This window comes from Ciconia boyciana, chromosome 2, assembly GCF_034638445.1.
Source record: "Ciconia boyciana chromosome 2, ASM3463844v1, whole genome shotgun sequence".
NCBI lineage: Eukaryota > Metazoa > Chordata > Aves > Ciconiiformes > Ciconiidae > Ciconia > Ciconia boyciana.
In genome coordinates this window covers 11,393,561-11,419,163 of record NC_132935.1, presented here as the reverse complement: position 1 = coordinate 11,419,163, position 25,603 = coordinate 11,393,561, and the positions used below count along the sequence as shown (strand labels likewise).

Here is a 25,603-nt window from a genome sequence, read left to right as displayed (position 1 = left end):
CTCCAACCATGGTTGGGGATGCTCATTGCTTTTAAAGATCAGGCAAAAAAAATGCTGTGGTATTCCTCTCATGAAGCAGTAAGGATTCCTGGATGAAAAGATAGCAGAGAAAGGATAAATCTGGGGTGCAGACAGATACAAGTGCACTGCCTGCCCTCTGCCATTTTTTTCTGGGTAACTTTAAACTCTGATGCACTCTGGCTCTCAGGGGAGGCACATTTTCAGAAGCTCTCAGATGTCAGTGGATGCTAAGCTCAGCTGAAACTGAGCACAAATGGAAAATCCTGTCCTTTGGTCTCTCCTGGCACATCAAGGATTTGCTTTGACCTCTTTAAAACTTACCTGCTCTGCCCTCATTTTCTCACTTCCATTCACTTGTACCTACCGGGATCATTTGTCTATAAGACAAACCATCCAAACAGGTCGCCACGGCTTCACTGTCATGAGCTGAGAAAAAAACCAACACCCCTAAATCCTGAGGGCAGAGACTGGACACTGGCAGGAAGGTGAATAACAGCACACAGCATCTGTGTGGTGCTGGTTTTCTGGAGCAATAGTCTGATTATGTGATGCATGCTTTCTCTATCCGTCATCGCCGAGGTGAAGCTATGCAGCCTGACAACAAAATAAGCTGCTCTGCCCAGTAGTGGAAAGGTCTTTTCCCAGCACATACTACAGTTTGCTTAGATGGGAGGCTAAAACTGGTGTGTTGATTTTAACGAAGATTGATAGTCAAGATGAATATGCTGCCTGCCTCGCTTCTCCGCTGGACGCTCAGCAGAGAGCCTGGCAAACCTTAAACAATGGGATTGCCTGTTGATTTGGGGATTAAAAGCTGTCTGTGGAAGAGTGCGCTGAGAAAATGTGCTGAGAGCTTCTGCTGAAGGGGCTAATTCATAGTCTAGTCAAGTAGCTTCATAACCATGTCTATCATGAAAATTTGTTATCAGCATACTGTTTGAATCACAGATCAATGCATGCTGATTTTGGCAAATCTAATTAGATTTGATGGGGAAGAACATGTTTGCATTTTTCAGGCTCTGTAGTTCCCATCTCTTTACATGTAATTTCATTTTTGATTTGTTTAACAGCAACTAAGGGTTGTGAATCACGATACTGCAGAGATGTCAGCCATGGTTATCCCACTCACTCAGCCAACCCGTCGGTCACCCAACGCTGAGAATGGGGGACTGGGAGTCAAGACTCCGGTGCCTCCAGTTACACCAGCCAGAAGTCAATGTGCGCTCCCTGTATGGCCACAGGCAAGATATTTTACATATCCGCACCTCAGTTTACATATCTGTTAACTTGGTTATAGCATATATATGCATCTTAGGGGCATTATAAGACTTCATTGACCACTACTGCTTCTGGACTGTTTCCGTTTCTTCTGCTTCCATGGCACAATGCAAAATTGATTATCATCATTTTGCAATGTGGAAGGGTCACAGCCTGGTGCTGATCTACCTTGGTGAGTACTGTGAGTGCTCTGATTTCAATTTTTGCCTGGAATATGCAATTGCTTAAATCTCTTCTTGGTACAGTGAGGATACCAGCTACACAGGTGTCCATCACGAGGTCGGGGCTTAAATGGAACACTCTCTGGGACTAAAGTGGTGAGCAGCTTATGACAGATGTCCACACCAGATACTTCTCCCTCCCTCCTTAGGTCTTTTCTCCAGTGCTTGTGGAGTTTATTTAGCAGCTGTTAATCAGTTTACCTATATTCACATTCCCATCCCAGGGGGAATCCTGTGCCTTGTAGTGTAGGAGTAGCACCGTCGTGGCTATGAAATGGGCTTCCAAATCCCAGGACAGCGTCCTGCTCCAGTCCACACCTTTACCTCTGACATGGGAGGTGGGAAGAAAGGGGCCAGCACAGGCCAAAGGCTGAGATGGCTCATTGCACCCAGGGTGCAGCCACTATCCGGGTGGCAAAGAGGTGCAAAGGAAGGTGTTGAACCAGGTCTCCCACTTCTTAGGGAGGTGCTGGGCTGTTATACGAAATGTGGGCACTGGTGCCACCGTCACCGGCTGTGCTAAAAAGAGCACAAGTATCCCAACTGCCTTTGAGGAAGATCCCAGCCCTGCAGCCACAAGCCAGCCTGCCCGAGCCCCCACAGGAACCAGCCCCAATGCCTGCCCCACGGCTGTACCCACGCGGGGAGTGCGGGGCACATCCATAAACGAGCACTTTGGGAAGGTTGAACTCTAAAGGTGAGTGGGTAGACAGCAACTGGGCTTGAGAAGAGAGGGACACCAGGTCCGGGGTGGGTTTCACACACTGTGCCCTGCTCCCGTCCTGCTGCTGGAGGAGCACCGTGCATCGCTCGTGAGCTTGGCTGTGTCAACACGCCTGTCATGACACTTCAGGGGCTGCCAGTGTCACTCTCCCTTAAAAATTGCTCACATGAATGTTGTCTATTTGTTATTAGATGGAGAGATTAGCGTAAAGGCTAAAAAAGAAAGTAAACACAAAGGGAAGGACCCTGGGGATATCGTGGTGGTGTATGCCAGCTTGGCTGGTCCGACCTGTTTATAATGTCTAACACAATCACAGGTGCCAAAGAATAACCGACAAGTTAAACAGTTTCCTCTTTGCAATTTAACAACAGGATCCTTGTGTGAGGAGGGCAGGGCCCCTACTGTTTTCCCAGGAGCCAAGTACTTCAGAAACGGGGAAGCAGACGTGAAGCTCTCCTCTGGAGGCTGGTGGTGTTTTACCTGCTTTGTGTGTCTTCTGCTGCAGTTGAGACATACAGTCCTCACGTGGGCACTGACGGGTACACAGGGCTCTCCTGGTCTCCTCCTCTCTTCATAGGGCCCGCAGAACCCAAATCAACGTACCCCGGACCTCCGCATGCCCATAGCTGGGTATCTCCAGTCACTTCTCAAGCTGAGCATCTCCTGGCGGACAACCCCTCGGTGTGCCATGCTCAGTGTGGGACATCTCCTTAATGCCGTAGCATCGGCTTCAGTGGGCTTGTGCTGTCTCCTGCGACCAGACCTACAACTCTTACCTCTCTGACAATGTCTTCGCATCCTGGGTTTTCTATCCCTGCTGACAGCACCACTTTCCACTTCCTCTCCCAGGCTTGCAACTTCTGTTGTGATCTTTCGCCCTTCGTGCAAAACAAACAAACTCGACTCCTTCTCCCCAAGGACTCGGTCAGTCCCTTTCTCAGGCGCTTCCTTGGGAAATCTGGCTGGGACCCCAATGGTGCTGCCTCTCTCTCTCTTGAATTCTCTCTTCTTTCTCTCACAGCATTTGTTTTTTTCACTATTGATGCTAAACCTCCAGCTCACGGTTTTGTTAACTCTCCCCCAAACGCAAGCATGCTCATCTCCAGATCTACTTTCCATCCTGTCAGTCCAACACAAATTTAGTAATGCAGACATTTGGTTTCACTTTATTCCACTGCTTTCTTGTTTCTCAAACCACATTCAAGCTAGTAATCTTAAATGCTCTCCATAATCTCAAAAGGAGTTTTGCACCTCTCTGCCCTACTAGTTCAGTCTTGCCACAGACTCAGAAAGGCATCATTTTAAAATGTAACTTTTTTTTTTTTTTAAATTTCACAAACTTGGGAAACATATGGAGCATTGGAGTCACATGCTCCCGTAGTTGGGCCATTCATGACAAGTCTGTTATTTCTGTGCTTCATACCAGCCCTGCATATCCTCTTTCTCTGCTCTGGAGTCACTGCTAAGCAACCCTGAATCACAGCCTTAAGAAAACTCCTGCTCCTTGGGACTTGCTCCCAATTATTTGCCAAACATCTTCCCTACAGGCTTGCAGAGAAAGGTGCATCGTGCAGTTTTGGGGCCCCAGCAAAACTGAGCCCAGCTTCATTAACATAGCTGTGTTACAAAATGGATCATTTCTGTTTCCTTTCCCCATTATCTTTCTTTATGCTCAAAATAGCCATCAAGAGAGGCGCCAGCCTATGTTTGTGGATAATCTGTGTGAAGAAATGGACAGGCGGAAATTGAGCAACATAATTCTATTGGAAAAAAAAATCACATAAATTCAGGGGTGTGGAACTGGCAATGGTGATGGCGTAATCTGCTCCCACAACTCTGGACGAGGATATTTCTTATACACCTGAGTAGCCACTGTACTACTCTAACACCTTCCCCCTCTCTATTCTGTGTCTTACACTCAACACCAAGAGCAAAAGGAAGGCAGTAGAAGTCTTTCCAGCAGCTTCAGAAAGTTCCCAGTCTTTGCTTCTGCTCTATTATTGCCACCCGCTCCTGGCTCTTAGAGTTTCGTCTCCAACAAAATCACAGGTGAGTCACCATCGCCTAGAGATGGATCACTGTTTGGGGACAGGAATGCATCTTCTTTAGATTAATACAAGTACTTCAATTAAAAGAGTGGGGAGTAGAAATAAATTAGGATAAGCACCACTGCCTTGTACCATTATTTTATCACGGAATGAACTTGATATTGGTAAATACAGCAGGGAGGTATGCATAAGGGTGAGGAGAAGAGCCGGTTGTGTCAAATCATAACACTTGCTGCAGAACAAATGGGTGTACACAGGCTTTGAATACATTCAGGATGGAAATTAGGTGGTTTCTAACCTTCAGAGAAGAAAAGTTCCAAGCTAATTTCCAAGAAGGTGAAGTGAGGACAAAACACTGATGCTCAACTTGATGCCTTTATGGGCAGGCTGATGTGAAATGATGGCTTCTAGTAGGAGAGGAGCAGATACAATGAGCCAGCCCTTTCTTCTGAGTGTCTGAGATGACTTATGTTTTTGGACAGTTCCAGAATTAACCTGAAACAAGATTAATCCCTGGATGAGGGAAGGTATAATTATTGCTACGATTACACATTCTCATCTGTTTTTTCTGCTGTGCTTCTCTGTGACCCATGTTCGGGGGGGATGTGCGGTGGTTTGCCCCAGCCTCTGCTGCACCTACCTGCCCTGGCTGAGGACACTTCACTTTCCAGCTGCCTGTGGTCACCAGCTGGAGGCTGTCACCTCCTGCTGTGCTAACCGCAGGGAGCACAGCTCTCGTTGGCTCCGCTGGCACTTCACCTAACTTGAGCAGCTTTCCCTGACACGGATTAAGAAGCACTCCTGTGATTCCTGCAGCCAGCAAAGCTGGTGGGGCCACAGACAGAGAAGCAATAGCAGAGCGCTGGAGGGCAGAAGCCTCCAGCTGGCACAGCCTTGTTGCAGCCTGACCCCTGATCTTTGCCTCAGATCTTCTTTTGGCCTTGAAAGAGCGCGCCACATCATTTGGCCTTGGCTTTGCCATGTTTAACTTTGCAGGGGTGAACTTAGAGCAATGCAATTTCCTCCTGTAAGTATCTTAAGCTGTCACAAAGATGATTATACTCAAGTGCTTTATTGACACGGACTGAGTATATTCAGGTCGTAGTACTAGATGATTTTTAGAGTACAACCACTAGAAAGGCTGCAGGGCTGAGCGATATGAACACAAGACTTATTCTACATGCCTGTGGAAAGAGGGTCTTTGTGTTACCTCCTGCAATGAGAGATGCTGGGTGTGATGGAAATGGCAGGTCCCCCCGTGACTGCTGAGGCTCCAGCCGTGCCGTTGCTGGGGGAAACATTTGGTGGTCATCTGCCGCCCCCCTGCCAGCCTCCTGAGTCTCCCTGTTATAGGGTATGGTATAAAGGATGGTCTGTGCATTTTTATGGGGTCTGGAGCCTGACTTCCAAACCCCGGAGCTGCCTCGCAGTAGATGGGAGCAGCATGTCCTTCTGCCACCGGTTGCAGAGGTCCCTCCTGGAGCTGCACGCGGATGAGCTCGTGTGATTGTGGTCCGACTTCTCTGTGTATAAACAGGCAGGCAAACACTTTCACTCTCTTTTTTCATGATGTTTTCCTGGCTTCGTCATGTTGGAAATTGTATGTGGAGATACCTATCTCTCATCACGGTGTTCATGGCCATGCTGCTGGTGCTGTGGTGACACACAGGCAAGTCTGTGGCATTGGGAAAAACAGTATTAATTTGAGCTGATGTTTAACAGCAAATTCTGTGTGTGTTTTGCCGAAGAAGGAAGGGAGTCCTAGGGAGAAAGGAATGAAAACTCAATTTTCAGGGATATTTGATACATATTTCTCTCCTGCTCTGGCAGCTGGGAGCTGTGAAGGAGCCATCAGGGCCCCATTTAAGGGCAATATCCATGCGAAGCCAAAGTAATAGCTTTATGCCACGATCCCCAACTCTGGAGTGGGAATGGGCTTGGAGAAAAAGTGTGTCAGGCTGCTCCAGCACTCGGGCTCTTTTCAGCTAACAAAATGATCCTTTGGTTTCACGAGTAACTGTAGATTTTGGCCTTTCTCCCAAGTTCACTGACCTCAGGAGGTCATTTATTTAGGTCTTGGTCTCCAGCCAGCTGTAGCAGTATGGCCCAAAGGGATCTCCTCCACCCCTCTTCTGCTGCAGCAGGTTGCTGATGGGTATGGCACAAAGACCTTCAACCTGCCTGATCAGGAGGGCTCTCATCTCTCTTTTTGTGAGCACATGAAGCCTCTTTTTCCAACCCAGGGTTGTACCTTGCTTAAACTGCAGGACCACAGAATTGCAGTTTGGATAAAGCCACGTTTTATACCATAATTTTGTACCTTTTGCACTAGCAGTTGCTTCTCCTGTAATGACGGGGCTGTTCTTGCAGATCAGCTTTTCATTGCAATATTCAAAGCATTGTAGGGGAGTTGGGAGCGTATTTACGAATTAAATGAAACAGCATTTGCTATCCACATTTTCAATACTGCTTTGAAAATCTCACTACGCCGGATACAGACTTACTCTATCCCAAGGCTGATTAGCCTTACGTGGCCAAGGCAGCTCCCGGACTGGGCACACAACCCATGTGGGTGCTAACAGGTGGTGCACATGGCAGGAAAGACACGCTGCAGCTCCCGTGTCGTCGCAAAGGTGCCGGCACAGCAGGATTTTAGGTTCCCTCCTGGACAGAGCAAAAATAGTGTGTGGGGGGAAAAATCATGTGGCATGGAAACTTCAGCTTGGTTTCGGTTCCAGCCTGGAATCGAGGAGGATACATTTCATTTTTTCTTAGTTTGCTTGAAAATAAGAAATAAAAGAGGAGAATAAAGCTTGTTTCGTCCATATACTGGAGGTTTGCTTTTGTTTTACTGTTTCACCAGTCTGCAGCCGTTCTGTATTTTTGATGTCGTTTCTGCCAGCACTCAGAGGACTGCGAAGCTACTTTCTCTACTTGTACGTGGGACGCTTGTCTCCGTCTCTCATGCGATTATTTGGAGACGTCCACGCTTTCTCAGCACTTGGGCTCCGGGAGAACGGGCTATTTTTGTACAGTCTGCGGTTTCCATTAGCAAGCACCCTCGCGGAGTTGGGGAGAAATGGGACCGACGGCATCTCTGACGGCTAAAAGCAGCAAAGACAAGCAGGAACGGCTCCCGTGCTTCCCGTTCGCTTGCGTTGGAGCCGACCCCGTTCCTCCGCGGCGGGTGCCGGCCCGAGCGAGCCATCCCGCACCGGACGGGGCCCCGCAGCCTCCCCGCGCACGCTCCGCCCCTCAGCGCCGCCTGCCCCCGCACCTGCGGAGCGCCGCCGCCGCACGCGCGGTTTCCTTTATTTTATTTTCCTCTTTTTTTCTTTAATTTGGGGGCGCGGCACGGCGCGGTGCGGGCGGCTGTCGCGCTGCGGGGCCGGGGCCGGGGCCGGGGCCGGGCGGCTCCGCGGGGCAGAGGCGCGGGGGCGGGGGCGGGCGCTGCGCTGCCCCGGGCTGCGGCCGCCGGCGGCGGCGGCGGGGGGCGGTGACGTCACAGAGCCGCTCGCCAGCACAACGTTCCATTGAGGCGAGCGCGTGCTCCGGCGAGCACATGGGCAGCGCGGCCCGCGCCGCTCCGCGCTCCTCCGCGCTGCCCGGCCCTGCCCGGCCCTGCCCTGCCTCGGCCTCTGCCCCGCGGCCGGCCCGCCGGACCCCTTCCGGGGGAGGGGGGCGCGGTGAGTACCAGGGCTGCAGTTAACGGCGGTGGGGTGAGGGGAGGCTGTTTGCGTGTTTATGGGTTTTTGCATTTATTTATTCTTTTTTTTTTCTTTTATTTTTTTTCCCCTCCTCCCCTTGCTGTATTATTTGTGTCTCCGCGGTGGGGCTTGCAGGTCGCGGCGGAGTTTGCAGCTCAGGCGCGGGGGCTCGTGCAGATGGGGGGGGGGGGAATTGCATTGCATTTTATTTATTTATTTTTTTGGTAAAGCGCTGGGTCGACGGTGGGCTAAAAATAGCAATCGCAAGCCAAAATCCTGTGCGGATGGGGAGGCGAAGGGCTCGGGATGCCTTCCAACGGAAATAAATCGCCGCGATAAGCGCCGGGGATGTTTGGGGTCTCGCTTTGCTCCGAATTGACACGGATTGATGCGCCCATCCCCCTCGCAGCCCTCCCCCCCCCCCGCCTCCCTCGGCGGCTCCTCCGGACCCGGGCCGGCCGGAGGCGGGGGGAGAGGAGGAAATGGATGCTCACCCCCTGCTCCCTTGGCCTGGGGAGAAGCTGGGGGCCGGGAGGTGATGGTGGGGTCCCCGCGGCTCGGGAGGGGGTGGTGTTTGTTTGCGCCCTCTGCAGCTGCGCGGAAGATGCGCGCTGTGCGCTGGCCGGGGCGCGGAGGTGCGTGCGGGGCCGGCCTGCGGCTGCCCGCGTGTGTTTGCGGGGTGGATTAAGCTTTTAATCTGCAGGGCTGAACTGTTCTGCTCGGGCCGTCGTTAATATGGGCAATCTAATTTTAAGCTGGGTAGCACGAGGGCCCGAGGCATAAAAAGGGAAGATTCTTTAGAGGCTCCAAAGACCGTTTTTACAAAAGGGTTTTTTTAGGCCGTCTTTTCCTTGAAAAAACTGTGGATTTTTTAAGTACAACTTCAATAGGCCGCGTTTTATTTCTGTATATAAATAATATAAAAATGTTTTCATTGACAGGGTGCTTTAAGACTTCGGTCTTGAAGTATTAAACTGTTGGTTGCTGCATCTTAAAATGCCATGCGGAGAAACGCCAGCAGAACCCATAATTGTATCTGAAGGATGCTGGAGGCCTTCAGTGAGATCTTTTTAATCCCATTCATGTTGACAAGTTCAGACTTGTTTGCCCGTCCACGTATCTGGTCAGACACAGTGAGTCGTGAACACTACGCTAGTTCCTTTTTACTAGTATGTTAAAAAATAGACATTATTTAAGTCATTGATTTGGAACAAAAGAGCTTTTCTGGGGGTATATTAGAATATAGTAGCCGTTGCTAAATACAAAGAGCACAATATATTATGTACGTGTTACGGCTGTATGAAATGGGGGTATTTATTTCTTCATCGAGCAGAAATAAAATCTCACTAATGTCAGTTTGTGCCAGCTGGTCTGGATTATCGTAAGAGCACTTTTATATGTTGTAAAATATAAAAAAAAAATCTAGCTCTGAAGGGTTGACATCACTGTAAGAAATAAGGGTACAGTCTGATATTTAGTCGTGTCTCATAAACATCCAGTTTCCTTTCTGTCGTGATTTTAAAAATTATTTAATAAATATGTGTATTTTCCAAGCACGTGGACCAGTCAGATGCTCTTTTGTGCTAGGTGCTGCATATCTCTGATGCACACCCCAAGGAGTTTCAAGTGATCTTATACATACTTTGCATCATTTTAGAAATGCACCTCTAACTTTGCTCCCCTCCCCCTTCTGTCTCTCATAGCATTAAGTCACGAGTCTGGCTTACAGCTAGCTTAGCATTGTTATAATTCTGATCGATCTGACCGTGCCTTTGTGTATTTGAAGCTACATGAAGGTAATTAGTTGTACAGGTGCAGTTTGTCAGCCAATGAGAATGTCTGTATACCTGTTAGGAGTAAAATATACTGTACATCTGTATGTCTAGCATCCCTGGGAGAGGACCTGTGCTGGTCTGACTGCATGGGGACAGCAAGAGCAGTGCCAGCTCTCTGCCTCGGCAAGGCCTGAGGGTTTTTGCATCCTTCGCGTCTGCACGCTGATGTCCACGCAACGTCAGAGCAATTCTGCAATACCGAAAATAAGGAAGGGCTTAGGCCTGCTGCTGCTGAAAGGCCCATCTGTTGCAGAAACAAATTGTGCGTTTGAATTAGTTTCTAAAACGGAATATTGGCTCCCTGGGTGAACGTGCATGCTTGGAATATAACTTTGCTGGGAGTTAACAGCTTTCAGAGACGATGGTGAGTTGTGTCTCCTGACGGCACAGCGCGTTTGTGCGGCTCTGCAGTCATGGTGTTCTCTTTCTCTGCCCCTGCCGAACCAAAGCGTAGATTTTGGTTTAATTAAGGACTTTATCTGCTAAAATTGGAGCTTATGCTTAATTCTTTGCAAGATTCAAACCATATCTTCCTGTTTTTAATCAGAATGCTTTACAAAGACAGCTGATGCTTCCTGGCTCTGTATATTTCACTAGCTTTTATACGAGGAATTACTAGCAGGGGAAGCGAGCCATCGTGTCGATGTTGTGGAGCGAGGCTAGGAAAAAACCCTGTGTATCTATATGCTTTTAAGATATCTGTGCATCTCGTGTTTGTTTTTCACCTTTCAGCTGAAGATGTTCAGTGGGTTATTACAGTATCACTACTTTTCTACAGGCCTCGTTCTTCAGGCTTTTTCTGTAATTATGCTGGTGCAGCTCTACTAGGAATTGCAAGGTAGGGCTTACAAGTATGACATCTTAATAAAAAAAAGAAAAATATTTTTTTTTTCCCCATTGCTCTATGCAGACAACAGCACCGGCAGGCCATGGGAAGGGGAAATGCTGTTTTTTGTGACCTGGGAGGTGTTTCTCCTGCTTGCAGGAATACAGGAGGTTTGTCTCTTGCTCCCAGTACGTGAATTTAGCAAAGGCTGGTGTCAGGTACCCGTGGTGCAGCGCACCGCAGCTTGGAGCAGTGCACTGCAGCTGTATATCCATCAGTTAAGCGACGCGAGCGGGTCCGTCAGAGAGTGGAGCCTCTGTGCTGGTCTTCTCGGTGCGTTACTGCTGGAGAGGCCGAGGCGGTGGGCATGTTGCCGCAACGCCTCGCTGCTGGCCAGGGGGACTGTGGTGTGGTCTGAGGCCCTGCTTTGTGAGCCAGGTGGGGTGCAGGGCTGCAAACTGAACTAGCAGAGAGGAAAATGCATACCTGGTCAGGAAGCTTTTGCCTGTTTGCAGCAAGGTGATACAGATCTTATTTTGAAGCACGGTGTGTTATTTTCTGCCTCCTCGCTGGCTGGTAGCTTTAGTACTGAACACCTGAATAGTTGCTGGCGGGATTTATGAAGAGTGAGGAGGGAATAAAGACATAATCCATCTCTTGGACCCATTAGTGTTGCGTATGGGGCATGTTTTCCCTTGTCACAGCTGCATCTGTTCCTGAGCTGGTCCGCCTTCTTACGTAGCAAAGTGCTTAGTGCCCTGGCAAGCAATACCGCTGTACATCTGCACATGGTTTATTTATACCTGGAGATGCAGTGCCTGCCAGTTGCTTGCCTTGTTGGTGCAGTTCAGTGGAGGACAGCACTTTTTTGACTTATCAGCGTTGCGATAAAGCAGTGTTCTTGAGTCTTTCCTCAGTTCTCTCTCTGGCAAGTGCCAGAGGCCGTTTAGGACGGGGCTTGCTGGTGGTGCCTTTTCCCCCGTCTCTCCGAGGGTGGCAGATGAGAAGCAGTGAGATGGTCACCTGGGGCATCAGCTCCGCTTCGCTGAAGACATCAGTCTGCAACGTGATGCAAACACGGGGACCAGCGGGGCATACGGAGTGGTCTGGATGGTTTGCCTGCATCCCGATCTGTATGATCTAAATGCCTTTTAATGCATTCCTGGGTGGTATCGTTCTTTATTTGAATTCAAGGTATGGATGTGAATATCAATGTGGAGCTGCAAATCATGGTCTGGTTGAGTATCACCTCGGGTTTCCAGGCAGGTTTGTCCCACCCACTCTTATGCCTGTGCTGCCACATCTTCACTGCTATTGATATATTTGTCAGCAGATACTACAGTTCTGTCCCCCGTCATCTCGTAGGAAAAATGATCTGTGAATTGCTGCTGGTATAGTACATCAGGCAGCAAAGGGCTCTCGAATGCAGCAGTGGCAGGCAGAGCTATAACCAGTGCCTGGTAGATAATTCAAATTAGAAATTATGGCACAGGTCTTTAATGGCAAGAGTGATTAGCTACTGGAACAAATTGCCAAGAGAAGGGGCAGATTCTCTCTCTCAGTCATTTCTGCCTTAAAACCTGAGTCGGAAAAAGCAGCAGAAGTTTTGTATAAAAATTGTTGGGTAAGTTCCTGCAAATCAGCTCATTAGAAAGTCCCGTGATGGGAGAGGGGAGGTTTGACCATGCCCCCGCATATGAGGTTGGGTTGTGCGGCTGTTGGGAGCTGACCTGCGCTGCTGGGGAGTGGGCTGAGCTGAGGTGGGGTGTGCCGAGCACCCTGGGGAGAAATAGCAGCCCAAAGCCCTGGAAGGACTGTCTGTTTGCGCGGGAGAGTGTCACTGCCGTGAGATGTTTTGGAAGATGGCGTTTTGTCACCTCTTCTGCATGCCGTGGTCAGGAATACCCAGTGCCAAAACGGGTGCGTGGCCAAGAGCTGCAGGACTTTGAGAGCTTCCCGAGGGGCGAGGATGACATCTCCGGGGTTCCCACCTACAAGCTGGGGGCTTGTCCAGGCATGGGACCCAGCTCCTCTCCTGGAGGTAGGAATGAATGGCAGAGAAGCCTAAAGGGAGCCCCAAAAGGCTCTCCCTATTTTGGGGAGAGGAGGTCCCTGCTGCAAGAGCAGTGCCTGCAGCTGTAGGCTGCTTCCTTAGGGGCAGGCGGAAAGCAGAGGTGGGTGGGAGAGGCAAGACCACATCCCATCAGATAGTTTATTAAGCAGCTTGTGGAGGCCCTCAGCACAATGCAGGTTGTGCTGGGAACCCCCAGGCTCTGAAGCAGGTCAGTGCAGGGATTTTAAGGTGGAAAACTCTGGTCCAGTCCTCCTGACTACCCACCATCATCTTCCCTCCACCCAGCCGGTACGGTTCAGTCCACTTCTCCCTGGCTTTCTCTGAATGCCCTCTCTGTGCTGCCCGGCTTCCCTGGATAACTGCTGGTTGGGTGCCTGGTCTGCACTTTAGCTCTACCGGTGGAGCTGAGCTGGTTAAGGCGTACGTCACGCCGGGAACGCCTGTGGTGTGGATGCAGCATCCCGATTCCTTGCACTGGCAGAAGCTATCATGTTAGTACTGCTGTAGGCTCTTCTGCATCAGGGGATTTTTGCAAGGTAGCAAACCCTACAGGTTCAAAGTCATGCAGACGCAGGCATGGGTCAGACCCTCTGCTGCCTGCTTACGTGGTTGCCTTTGGTCTCGGGACATTTTGTGCCTTTCCTGAAGTCCCAACAGTTGGATTTAAGAGATTGCTTGCCTTATTTTTGTCCTCCCAGTCAGGAGAACTAAAACTTCTGATCTTTTCACCGGTGCTGCAGGGGCAGCATCCTGTGAGGTCCTGTATAAATCTCAGCTGGGGTTGAGGAGCTATTGCCAGTAACTTAGAAAGGAGAAGAAAAATCCAATTTAAGAGTATTTTTTTTTTAAAAAAAGCAAAACCCTGCGACTCTTGATTAACACTTTGTATTTTGAGGCCTAAATTTAATCATATTGCAACCATCTCTTCTTGAAAACGTCAGCTGAGCAAAATCCCAGCCGAAGTAAAATGCATTGCATTGCCTTGTGCAGTTCCGTGCCCAGGTAGGGAGTGAGCCCTGAACACACAAGTGGAAGGGGCTTGCAGGCTGTGCAAGGAACGAGTGGTGCAAGAGGCTGGAGCGTTACTGGCTGTGTAGGTATAGGAAAGGTGGCTTTTCCTGGCCAGCTTTCAGCCAGGTGCCGTGTCCTTGCAGCTTGGTGCCAGACCGGGTGTTGCTGTTCCCGGCAGTGGTGCGTTGCTGGTGTACATGTGATGTTGTGTGTGCTGGTTTACGTGGTGGAAACAGCAGCCGTGGGCTCGTGCCTGAACGTGTGGGACGCGGAGCGATGGCCAAAGCCCAGGCTGTGCTCGAGCCATTTATGTTGCATCTCCTCTGCATGGAAAAAGGTCTAGCATGGGTTTCTCTTTGCTAATATTGAAGTTTGGCAACATTATTATTATGATTCTCATCATAATTATCGTTATCGTTATTATTATATTAGCTGTGTTGCAGACATAAAGTTTATTATACATTAATGTAGTCATGCTATAGCAGTCTCTAGATGTGATGTACCAAAACCCCTTTATGCTTCAGCTGATGTCGTATATAGGTAGTCACACCTATCAGTGCAGTGACCTGTAATTTAGCATGAAGAGCAAAAAGCTACCATACATCCTTTTGGAAATATTTAGTAATGTTTCCACCCCTATTTAAATAATAATGGGTTGTTTAATTTTTTTCCTCCTTCATAAGAGTAGGAAAGTCTGAAATACGCTTTCCCAGAAATGATCATGGGGGGAGCAAAGGCCAAGAGCTTCATGCTGCGGCACAGGCAATTGAGATGCTGCTCAGGGGTTTTAGACGATCATGTTTGCTATGTGAATTGCTGGATCATTTGATTTACAGGTATCTCACATCTGGCTCTGGTTCTTCTCAGTTTGCTTTTTTGGGGGGGGCGGCAAAGCTTTACATTTTTCTTAAATGTTAAAGAGGCTGCTATTAGATTATATAAAAATACTAACAAAAAAGTACACGTGTTTGATGTTACAGAGGAAAATAATCAGCCTTGTTTACGAGCTGGGAGGTTGGACTGGAGACCCCAGAGAGTTCTTCCCACCAGCACTTCTCTGTTTCTGTGGTAACTGAGGAAAAATTGAGAAGCTGAGCTTCAAGTCTCTGTTTGTGGAACAAGATGGAAGGAGGCCCAGCTTTCATGAACGCACAAGATGAGTAAATAAATGCAATTAAGATGAGCAGGTTCAGAGGAGAAGGAACATGCTGCTCTTTGCAGTCCAAGATGCTGAAGCAGTGAGATGTTCGTCTTGAAATCTTTTCCTTATCTTGGGTAGTTAGTATTAAGACTCACCAGTCCTGCTTGTAACAGGTGGCTTGGAGAGATGATGGGGTTCCCAGCGCTCAGCCACGGGTAGGATTTGGGGGCTCTGCCCTCCGCAAGCCATTTCTTCTCCCTCCCCTTCCACTTTTCTGCTTGCCTGTTTCATCTGTGAACACATCGGGGCAGACGCTGCCTTTCGTACGGTTGTTCACAGCGTAGGACAGTAGAGCCCTGATATCAGGTGGACCCTCAGAGCTTCACAGAAATGGTTGAGGTTTTGTACTTCTGCTTGACATGGTCAGAAATGGCAATGGTGACTTCCATAGGCTGCTGTCTTTGAGGGGGTCTGGTGGCTGCAACCAACACAACTAGACAAGAAAAACGCTGCTGAATACTTCTCATCAGGTAGCTATATGTTGCAAGTGCAAGTGTTGAACGTCTGGAAATAAGACCTTCCTTAGCTCCTAGCTTAATGTGACAAGTAAAGGTGAGTACTGGCTTTTCCATCTTCCATTGCACCATCGATGACCGTTCTTCATACGGAGGAGGAAAAGGGGAAGGGAAGTTTGCAGTAATTTTATGATTTTAATTTTAAAGATAAGTGTATCGAGTACAATTTACAGGTTACTAGGTGGTAACTTGGGTATAACTATCTTTGAGACAGGTTTTAGCCTGTCCAGAGCTCAAGACATTGTCCATTAGCATAAGGCATAACATTATATTGCCTGGTGGTATAGGCCTACACCACTGTTGGTACCCAGTGTCCCTGTCTTCCTTATAAGTCTTGATGACCTAAGAGACTTTTAGCAAAGACCTTGTTTTGCAGGATGTTTTTAGTAACTTTTAGTGAGTATTTTTCTTTGGTACTTTTGTGAGACAAATTACAATAAATAGGATTTAAATTCTGTACATCCCTCTGTTAATTAACTGCTAACACTGCCTCATGGAGCAAGGCAGTATGGGAGGGGAATGTATGGGAGGAATTAAACAATCTGCAGTCACTTGTGCTGATCCACCGTGACTGGGAGAGCTTACAGTTGGTCTTGCTAATGCATTTCACCTCTTTCTAATAATATTAGGAGTGCTAATATTCATAGTGACAAACACCTGTATCTTGAAAATCTGGATGCTGAGCAGGTAAAAATGCTGTTGTCTCCACTGTGGTGGTAGAAGGACAGCTAAAGCTCATGAAGGTACGAGATACCATCAGGGATGGGGCTGGTGTGTGGGATCCTGGGAGCCATGCGCTCTTGAAAGTCTTGAAGTCTGGGCTAAATCTGTTTAAAGCCTCCCTGAGATGTGACAAAGCCTGTAGACCCATTAAATACTGCTTATAACATTAATATTTCATTTGAAGATATTAAGGGATTTCGATGCCCATTAGAAGTTGGCAAGCATCAAGGCTGAGGTCATGCAGCTGTGGTTTCACTGGCGGCTTGGCTGGCAGAGCGGGTCTGCCCAGAGAGGCTCCTGACCTCCCTCCACGGCGGCAGGACACGGTGTCTACAGAAGAAAGAGCTTGAAGTCATGTCTGAGGTGGTGGCAGGTACCACAGGAGAAGTGATGAGGTGGCCTCCTCCCACCAGTCTTCACACTTGGAGCCCCATACTGCCTTGCAGTAGGTGACCTGGCCAGGCAAACCAGGCTGAGGTGACCACGGCATGAAGATGATCCATAGCTCTGTTTAACCTTTTTGCACCCAGCTGCTGCCAGGGAGCTGAGTTCTTGGACATTGTTGTCTCATTGGTGAGGAACAGCTCTCTGAGCTCCAGCAATGCAGAAGAGCATGAGGAAGGGGTTGAAGAGTCTGCTGCTGCCATGCTGGCTCTGTTGGCTGGTGGTACTTGTCCACAGCTGGTCAGTTGAGTTGGTGGGTTAGGAGCACTCTTGAATTTCTTCTGGTGATAAGCTCTTCTCTAGCTCTTCTTCGGGTGTTTCTGTCATCTCTGGTTGATTAGGAGGTGCAGCCTCATCTTCCTGGGAAGAGTCCTGGTCATTCATTGCATCTTGGCTTGACAACAGCAATGACGTACCTGTCAAGTGAAGGAGCCTGCAAGCGAAGGAAGCTCCAACCAGTCCAGAAAGCTGCAGCCCATCTCTGCCGCTGCGTGGGCAGCTAACGATGTCTTCCTACGCTGGCTTCTGTTGGAAATACAGATAGAGTTTTGAGGTCTTTTGTTCTCTTTTTAGGGTGCTCCCTGTATTGCATCAGGTGGCAGAAAGACTGCTTAAAGCTTGTGCCAAAGACCACAGGAGCTTTCTGCAAGGAAATGAAGCTCTGCTCTTTGAGGGTCCAGTTTCACATGGACTGGGCAACCCCAGGAGATAAGGACCACCACAAACCTCATCATATTCTGCTCCAACGGCAAGGTATGTTCACCTGAAGGTCCTTTTTCTAAATATATAGCAAGGTTTTATATAATGTTTACCGACAGTTAAGGAACACACAATCAAAACAAGACCTTCCACCACTGGGTTGGAGGAAAGAGGAGAAATAACATGTATCAGATGTTAGTTCATCACTTAATACCATACCTGAAAGATAATCTGGTGATGACTGCAGTGTTTAAACTGAGCATTGAGGAAAATACATGTGACTGTAATTCCAGTTACTTGCAGTGATTTGAGCCTTTTCAGAATATAAAAAAGTTAAGAAATAGCAAGATTGAGGTACGTGTCCAGACATCCTTAATTCTGCCCTCCCTTTTTCTTTTTACCCCTTTCAAACTAGGGTTAATTACCAGGAATTTTCTGCAGACCCAAGACTGGTTTGTAACACCCTGTCATATTAACAGGTCAAAGCAAGCCTTTTTATCTCGCAGACGTGTTAAATGTTAAATTATTTTTTTTTAATCAAGTTGCCTCCTTTGTCACCTTGTGGACAGGCTCGTATACTCCAAGTTAATTCACGTATGACTCTTGGTCCCCATCTGTTTTGTATGCCCCAAAACGTGATATTTAAACAAACCAGCAGTCAGAAGAGGAATCGTGAAGTCAAGATCATGATGGACATTGTGGCCCCGTTAGTTAGGGGTTGTTCTCTGTGTGGTTTGATGGATGTGGTGGTTCTGATGTGGGTTACTACTTACTACTGCTTGTTTCAGTAATGGGGGATCTTGACACCAGCTCCATTAGTGGTTTAAGTGGGATTTTGGAGAACAGGGAATGGGTGGGTCTTTGCTCGTGCTCTGTTGTGGTTGACCTCTTCCTGGCTTCCTGTCTAGAGCACGATTGTTAGATGTGCCCGTCCAGGATTGCCATGTATGGTGAGATGATGGTATCTCCTTTGGCATGTCTTTTGCTCCACTCTGGTCAGCCTGCCTTATTTGCTTGTACTTTCTATGTATATCTTGGTTTTACCCTAGGTCATTGGGTCTCTGGGACGGAGACTGGCCTTTCTGTTCTGTTTTTATATGACATCCAGCACAGACACATTTGGTATCTCAAGCTCTTGGTGGTGCTATATGTAATGCCAATAACTAATAGCACTGATATTCCTCCTGGGAATCTGTGGCTATCTGTGCACACGATGGAGACGTGATGGCCGTAAATGTGCTGCTGTAGTGTGAATTTTCTTACATGGCTTCTACGTTGTTTTAGCTCTGAATAGCAGTAAACGTGGGAGCTGGCTTGGTACAGGAAGCGTACAGAAAGCATCCCCGTGGGGGTGAACGCTGTCTGTGCTGACCTGTCAGAGCCAGTGGTGAAGTCTTTGCTTTTATTCAGGGCGGTGTAGATAAAGCATGGCACAGTTTTTCTACTTGTGCGTGTATGTATCAAGTAACTTTTATATGTATTTTTAGATATATACAAACATATGTGTGAAAGCATCATTGCCTGTTTAGCTCTAACTTTGCTTCCTCCTTCTAGTTTCCCTCCGCTTCTCTTTTTCTGTTCCACTTCATGTTTGAGTTTTATGCCTGTGGCGTTTTTCATAGGCATATTTCCCTTTTTTTCTTACCTTCTTTCCCCTTTCTTTCCTATTTTGGCTTGTCATTCTTTATCTTCTCGTCCACATGTTTCTGCTCCAAGTTGGTTTATAATTTCTCTTCTGCATGGCTCCTCCTTTCTCTCACCAAGGCAGATCGGCCAAGCACCTTGCTAGCATCTCCGCATACCCTGAGAGCTTGTGGCCTGAGGAGTGGCCGCAGCTGTGCCCCTTATTTATTGAAAAAAAGGAATAAGGGAATTGGAGCTGCTGTCGTTTCCCTTCTCTCTAAATGAGTCTCAACCTGATTTTGGCTTCCCTTGCCTGCTCGGGCTTGCAGCTGGCATGGCCGAGTAGATGTTTCTCAGATCTGATGGTCAAGAATGAAATCAGGGTTAATGGCCATAGTGCTTCTCCCCTGCACCCCAGGCTCGGTGATGCTCCTTCCTTGGAGCAGTCTGCACTCCAAGCCCAGGCTCTGCATTCCTGCTGTTACCTCTCTTACCTTTCTGCTGCTAATTTTAGTAGTCTTCTGGCTTGCTGCAAGCCCAGGGCTTTTCCACCTGGTTTCAACTGTGTTTCTGTCTCCAGAGGGATGTGGCCCCAGTTTGTGGTGGCTCTATGAGGGCTGCCGTGCCCCGATGGCAGAGGGCTTTCGGGTGCCCGAGCAGTTGAGCAGGGGGGTTTGTGCACGCATCGGTGATGGCTTGATTTGAGCAATCCCCATCCCCGTAAGAGAACGCTGCCTGGGGAGAGCAGGCGGGCAGTACTGGGAGCAGGGGAGACTTTAAATGGGGCTGGGGGCACGTCCTGCCCAGCGCTTCCCACGTCTGTGCCAGCAGTGAGGCTGCAAAGTGCAGTGTCTTTTAGGGGTTGACTCGTAGACGATAAAGCTGAGTGTTTCTATAACCGGAAGCAGTCGAAATGGAGGGATCTGAAACCGGGAAACACTTTGATGTTGGCAATCTGTAGAACACGCTCAATATCACTTGACAACAGACATTTTACTCTTGGCCGCATCAGCCTTGCAGCAAGCGCGTTGGTTGGGTGGCTTTGCTTGCACAGCTCTTTTTTTTTTTTTTTTTTTTTTTCCCCTCAAAAAAATCCCAGGACTCAGCACTGTGTTTCCCGTGCTGGAAAGCTGACGCTTCCCAGCCCCGGTTTGCGGTGTTGGTTTCTTCGATGGGTGGCAATTCCTGAACGTGCCCAGCCTGCGCTCCACGGAGGTCAGGTCGGGTGAGCTCTGCTGAGCACAGTTTAGGCAAGCAGATCTGCGGAGGGGGCTTTCCTTCGGCTAGATGGAAAGATGTTTGTGTGTTTTTTTTTTTTTTCTCTTCGAAAGATGTAACCCGAGCAGAAAATTTTAAGGGATACCATCAAGGTAAATAAACAGAAACCAAACTCCAGACCGTCCCCTTCGTGCCACTGATGATAATATGTGAGGCTTCTTATGTGAAATGTGAATGCTCAGTGTCGTGTTCCGTTCAGGATGACTCTTTATTTTTTTTTTCTTTTTTCCCCTCCTCTGCAATGCAGACTGCTTTCACAAGTGGTACAAGCGTCCCATGCTATCCACCCCCGCCCCTCAGCCCCCCTTGGACGAGGGGCTATTTCAGGCCGTGTTCATAACCTGATCTTACTGATGACCCTTGCACCCAAGGATCATTTAGTGCCAATTGTTGGGGTGCTTTGCTATTTTCAAGACACTTGGGCCTGATCCTATTTCCCTTGCACGCCCAAATGGGATTTTTTTGCCCTGGTTTAGTTTGGCTCAGGAATAGGCTGTTTATCTACTCACCAGTTTGGTGCTGTCAGTCCACCGCACACGGCAATAGCACCTGAACTTCTGTAGTAGCTTCGGGATGGGACACTGAATGTCACTGTTGACTTGGGGGATGCAGAGGACCTTGCCTTGGAATGGATGAGGAGCAGGTCATGGCTGAGGTGGCCTGGCAGACAGCTGGGAAAAATTGTTTTTAAAAGCTAGGTCTACTTAATGCAGAGCTATCACCCTGCAGGTTGTCCCAGGTTCGATGGTGAGGCTTGCGATGCTGCTGGTCCTACGTTTTTGGGCTCAAGTATGGTAGACTTGCTATACTGGAGCAGATGCTTGTATTTTTCTTAGCCAGCATCCTGTCTCTGGCCCTGGTCAAAGGCAGATGTTTCAGGGGGAAAAAAAAAAGTGGGTGAAAGTGAAATAGATGGCTAAAAAGTAGACAGATCATATGAGCAGTTTTCTACCAAAACATTTCAAGCTCAGGTTGGCTTTTGCCCAAGTCATGCCTGCCCACTGGAGGGCTTGGTGATGAGTTGTAGGTGGCAGATTTCAGCTAGTTTACAGCATCTAAACAAATAAATCTTTCTTCTATTACCTCCCCCCCCCCCCAACCCCCAGTATCTAAGTGTGTGGCCTTTGCTACTTGAGTGTCTCTTTTAAGCAGCTAAAAAGTTTTTCTAAGTGAAATATGTTTCTACGCTGCAGTTGAGAGATACATAGAGCTGGTGCATTGAAAGAAGGCCACAGTATGCGTTACGTTGCCTTACCCAGTATTTTTTTTTTTTCTTCTTTTTGTGGAGATTCTGTGCTAACTTAAAATGGAAAACCTCCTGAGAGATGTTATTTTTCCTATTGAAAGGAATTACATGCCAGAATGCCATTACGCTGCAACCAGTGAAGGATTAAACCCTCCCCCCCCCCCTTCAGCCGAGCACCGTGTGTTTGTAAAGCAGGCACGTTTGCAGCTGAGCCAGCTCTAATAATAATAATTCAGGTTGAGAAGCACAGAGCACCCTGTGATTAGCAAAATAATTATTGCACAGTGTATAAATTGAGAGGTGGGTTTTTGACATGGCAAGAGGAGCGCACGCTGCAGCTGCCTGGGGAGGCAATCGGCTCATGTCACCCTGTTGACATTCTCCATGTAAAATTGGGTGCAGGAACTGTGCGGAGCAGAACATGCTTGTAAAATGATGATTGCTTTTGAGTTTTTCCAGTAAATTCTGCTGATGAAAGAGCAGCCAGAAAACTTGTAAATAAGAGTTTTACACTGTGCTCTGCTCCCCAGGGTAATTTTTTTTTTTTTTAAAGTTTGGACGCAGTTGTTGGATATGTTCTCTCTGCTTGCCAGGAGACCAAACTTTGACTAGCTGTTGGCTCTAGGACCTAAAAAATGGGCTAGGAAACCTTCCAAAACTTCTCCTTCACGGGTGCTGGTTCAGATCCGGGGCAGCGGGATGGAGAGACACGTCTCTATTATACGATGCTGCTCTGACATGTATAAAGCCAAGTTTGTAGGCTCACAGCTGATGACTCGTTGCCTTAAAATCTAATCTGCCCTGCTGCATAACAGCGAGCAGGGCATTTTACGCATGCTTTCCCTTCCGTGCTTCGTCAGCAAGGGCAGGGTTTCTCCCTGGCAGCGGGCAGGCGGCTGTGCCGGGGCTGCCTGCGTGGGGTGGGGTGGGGTGGGCTGGGAGGTGGCACCAGGCACACGGGTGCTGTCGGCCGTCACCAGTGCGAGGCTTGGGGGCAGAGCTCACCCTGGGGATGTGCACAGGCAGGCCCAGGATGAGGGGCTGTTGGAACTGATCCAGGCCAAAAAAAGCGAGCAGAGCTCAGGAAATGCTTCCTAAGGACGGTGCCAGGACAGGCATCCCCAGACCCGGGCTGTGGTCCTGCCTCCACCTGGGCTGCTGCCAGCCTACCTACCCTCCCCCCCTTTTTTTTTAAAATAATTTATCTGCATATAAATATTGTACCAATAGAAATAAGTCTTTAAAACAAATAGGTTTAAGCTAAAATGAATATAGGGTACTCTTAGGGGTTTGTATTGGTTTAACTGAAGTCTAGTAGACTGTAGCCCTCTTCCAGACTGCCTTAAGTATTTGCATAGGACTCGTACAAATAAGGCCCTGATTTTCCCCCATGATGCTTGCTACCATAATAGACAAATAATAATAATTAAAAAAAAGTGCCTTAATTAGGCTTGTTTTACTTGAGGCAAGCAGGTGGAGTGCATCCTTTGATCCTTTCCAACCTTTGTTTTTTGTGATTCCATGTTTTTCTTTCCTATATCTCTTTTGTTGACAATAATCAGAAGGATGTGTGTGTTCATGCATGTATGTGCCTGTACGGATACACATACCACACATTCACACACACATACCTGCTCTTTTTCTGTATTATAAAATACCTACATTTTTTTCCCTGTGTCAAAGACAACTGGTATTGCCTGCATGCAACTAAACAAGCTGTTCAGTTAATACCACCCTGTAAAGTTCAGGAAAGCCTGGTGAACATTTTTCTAATAAGAGGATATTCTGGTCCTCTTGATAATCAGCCCCCCATTGTAAACTCATTTTGAGTCACAGGTTTAAATCTTTGTTCCAGTGGAAAAGATTTTTATGGGAAGCCCAAACAGGCATTAAATCCTGTTTTTTCTTTTTTTTTTTTTTTTTTTTTTTTTTAGCAGTGTTGCTTAAAATAGTACAGATTCTGAATCAGAAGAGTGACTCCAAGGGAAAACAGAAAAGTTGAAACAATACAAATCATGGTTTGGTGGCACAAACCTTTTGTTCCACCCCAACTCCTGATAGAAATTTGGTAGAGGCAGCAGGCTGGGTTTCTTTGCTGTGAGACTGCATGCTTGCAGTTGCTCTGTGCAGCTGCGTTTCCATCTTCTCTGCTGGTGGTCACCCCACTTTTATTTTGGGGATGCCAGAATATGACTTTGGAAGTCAAAACTATGCCAGTTTTATGCAGATTTATTCCCCTGCTTTCTGCATCCCTCCTGTATTTGCAGGGGAAAGGCTTTCTGGAAAATGTGCCAGCATTTTGAAAACATGGTGTTCCCATGATTTTGGGTTTTGACCTCTTTTTCCTTTCCCTTCTTCCATACTGTGAGTAGGACATCCCCAAATGGGCCCATAGCTCTTCCCACCAGTCCCACACAGCTTATCCATTGCCTTTGTTTTTCAGTGGCTGGGATTGCTTTCAGCGGCTGGCAGTAGCAGCCCTTGGGATTATGATTTTGTCACGACAGAGCATCATGTTGAGACAGCCCATGCCTTGGGGAGGGTGACTTGTGTGCCAATGAGGTGGCCGGTGGCTCAGAGGAGTCCAGGTCAAAATGAGCTGGGAAACCTGTCCCGGTTTTCCAGTGCTCTAGAGGATGCTCCTGGATGCATGGTGGGTTTTGCAGGCAGCATTGCAGCAATGAAGCTCAAAGCTCTTAAATCTGCTTTTGCTCTTCATTCTTGAGAAATCCAGTATTGAAAGGCAGCATGCGTAATTTTCTCCTTCTCCTCCTCGTCCAGATGCTGGTCTTAGTGCCGGCGTAGCAGCTGGGTACCCCTCAGACGTGGCATCGCCCTTGTGCCTGCTGTGCTGCAGGGGATGGATGTGCTGCCTCCAGTACAGCCCCTTCCTTACCCTCCAGGTCCTTGGTGGGGGACCTTCTCCTGGCAGCAGGTGGGAAGGGCTCTCCTCTTAACTGGCCCTAGCTATCTCGGTCCACACCTCTGCTTGTACGCACTTTGCCTGAGTAAACAAGAACTGCACTTTCACTGCTGCTTTATCGCACAGGAATGGCAGCCGTGGTGTAAAGAGCTTTTACACCGCACAGGGTCTGTGCATGCTCAGATTTCCATTCCTTGGTCTCAGGTACTTCCTTCGTTCTCCCGACTCTGATACTGAAGCATCTTTCCAAAATTAAAAAGTGATCTTAGTTACTTTTAAGTGACTTAGCCGTGATCTTAGTCTTTTCCTTGACACAGTCCCTGAGCAGGGAGGAACGGTGAGGTTAGCATCTGGAGCTGACATATTTATTATTGATGATGCCTTTAAATGATTAAAGAAATTTTCCTTGCATTATTTAGGGGAATTATGATATTCATCATTAATGGAAAGATGTCTGGGGAAATGTGTGATTCACACTCATAAATACCTTCTCTCCTCCTTTCGTTATTTGCTGCGTGTCTTCTCCCAGCTGTTGCTTGTCCTTTTGGAGTCAGTGTTTGTCCTTCTGCCAGTACCTCCTGCTGCCTTCCCCCTTGGTGTAGGTGACCCGTGGGTGTGTAAGGGTGAGGGGTCTTTTCTTCTAGACAGGTAACTTAACTTGCAGTGTCACCAGCACTTAGATAAGGGACATGGTAATCCGGGTAAGGAAATAAGGTTTAGAAACTCTTAAGTACATTTGAGAGTTCTTTCTAGGAAGTGTTATTCAGATTAATGTTCTTCATTTTACTGTCAAGGATAACTGGAAACAACAACAACCCTGGCGTTAGGTATGGTTGTCTCCCCATGATATGATGCAATATTGCAGCTGGGTTTTATTGCAAAATGAGACAATGTTAACTGATAGTTTGGTTGTCACAGGGTATGCTTCCCTCTGCAGAAGATGAGAGTCCCTCTACAGCAGTTAGTTTTACTGGATCCTTAAGTCATTAAAGCACATTTTTTTTCCACGCAGCAGAAACACAGTTTCCGGGGTGCGGTTTTAAACATGAAAATGTGTCTGTTAGCTTACCTGCTGCCCTACAGGACATCAACATCCATCGGTGGAGCCTGGGTTGACCTCCATATAGTAAATTCAGTCTTTGAAGTTAGTTGTCTTAAATCATTATCCAAAAGCTACTTTTTTTAAAGAAGAGGGTATTTAGGTGG

At 47.9% G+C, this 25,603-nt stretch overlaps 1 long non-coding RNA gene across 6 annotated transcripts in view; it reads left to right on the top strand.

Moving 5' to 3' along the window:
• Window positions 1–7,723: 7,723 nt before the first annotated feature.
• The window catches only part of LOC140647366 (uncharacterized), an 80,235-nt gene continuing 62,355 nt past the window's right edge, over window positions 7,724–25,603 (top strand). Inside the window, exons 1-3 of one of the 6 annotated variants that reach the window (XR_012040742.1) lie at window positions 7,724–7,978; window positions 14,726–15,498; window positions 17,202–17,381. This is a non-coding gene — a long non-coding RNA (uncharacterized lncRNA). The remainder of the gene's footprint in view (window positions 7,979–14,725; window positions 15,499–17,201; window positions 17,382–25,603) is intronic. The other 5 variants (XR_012040741.1, XR_012040745.1, XR_012040744.1 and 2 more) reach the window with 5 other exon arrangements.